General features: G+C 54.3%; 1 non-coding gene across 1 annotated transcript; it reads right to left on the reverse strand.

The window, feature by feature from the left end:
- Positions 1–759: 759 nt before the first annotated feature.
- Positions 760–831, reverse strand: TRNAQ-CUG. Its single transcript has one exon. It is a non-coding gene; the product is annotated as a tRNA-Gln (tRNA).
- Between the last annotated feature and the right edge of the window lie 378 nt (positions 832–1,209).

Below are 1,209 nucleotides of genomic sequence, written 5' to 3' on the forward strand. Positions count from 1 at the left end.
AATGGACGGCTGCCGGGCTAGCGTGTGGAGCAGTTTCCCTCTGTCCCTGTGCTTGAGGGGTTGCTACATAGCGCCTTGGGAGCCTGGATGTTTCTCTGCTTCTCACCAGCTGGAGAAAAGCCTCTTGGGATAACATCTCCTGCCCCACTGCAAAAGTGAGCATGGGGTATGGGAACGGTAAGAGGCCCCACCAGGGGGGCTGGCCCTGCTTTCCTACCGTCTACTGATGTTGGACACAGAGCATCAGCAGCCACCCCGCATGGTGGTCTGCGGGTGGCCTTCAGTGGGGTTTGGCATGGCAGGGAGCAGGCTGGCCGGGAGTCTTGTTGCCTGTCTGCTGGCCACACATAGGCATGGTCCTGCCCTCGTCTAGCCCCGCCCTCAGTCGCTCTGTGGCTTATAAGCCTTCCCTCGGAGCTGTCAGCACCAGCCGCCTCTGCTCCAGGTGCCCAGAGGAGGAGAGGTGTGCTGGGCTCCAGCCTGGGACTCTGCCTCCCTCCTGCCTATCAAGCCTGGCCCTGGCACTGCTTTCTTCAAGTGCCATGTGAGCAAGAGGAAAAGTGTGGCTACAAGCACCAGACTTGTGGGCATCAGGTGAAGCAGTGAGAATCCCAACCACTAGAGCCACTTCTAAACCCCACCAAAGACCTGGCTCTGGTGGGGAAAGGAGTTAACCAGCAGGAGGGAAATGACCCACTTTTGTATAGCTGGAGACAGGAAAGCACTTTGAGCACCAGATCTTTACCACCAGCTAACACAAGGTCCCACTGAGATTTGAACTCAGATTGCAGGATTCAGAGTCCTGAGTGCTGCCCTTTACACCATGGGACCAGCTTGTATTGGTCTCTTGGGACATTGGAGACTCTCACAGGGCTGGCTTGTGTAAGGGACTGTTGGCCCTTTACTAAAACTTAGTGGGGTTTGGTTGGCTAGTTCCCAGTCCCAATAGAAGGGGGAAGGGCCAATGGGAAATCAGGACCCTGAGACTGACAGGCCCCTGGGGCAATGGTCACCAACAGGTAGGGAACAACCAACGGGTAGGGAACAAGTGAGAATTTGTTAATGGAGAAAAATTCCTGGTGAAAATTGGCAAAGCTGTGCAGATTTTGAAAAGTTCCAGTGAATTTACACATGAAGATACAAACAGAGAGACAAACACGCACACAGAGAATGAGAAAATCACACACTGCACAGGCCCACACAGACATA

The sequence above is a fragment of the Mauremys reevesii genome, linkage group 17, assembly GCF_016161935.1.
Source record: "Mauremys reevesii isolate NIE-2019 linkage group 17, ASM1616193v1, whole genome shotgun sequence".
NCBI lineage: Eukaryota > Metazoa > Chordata > Testudines > Geoemydidae > Mauremys > Mauremys reevesii.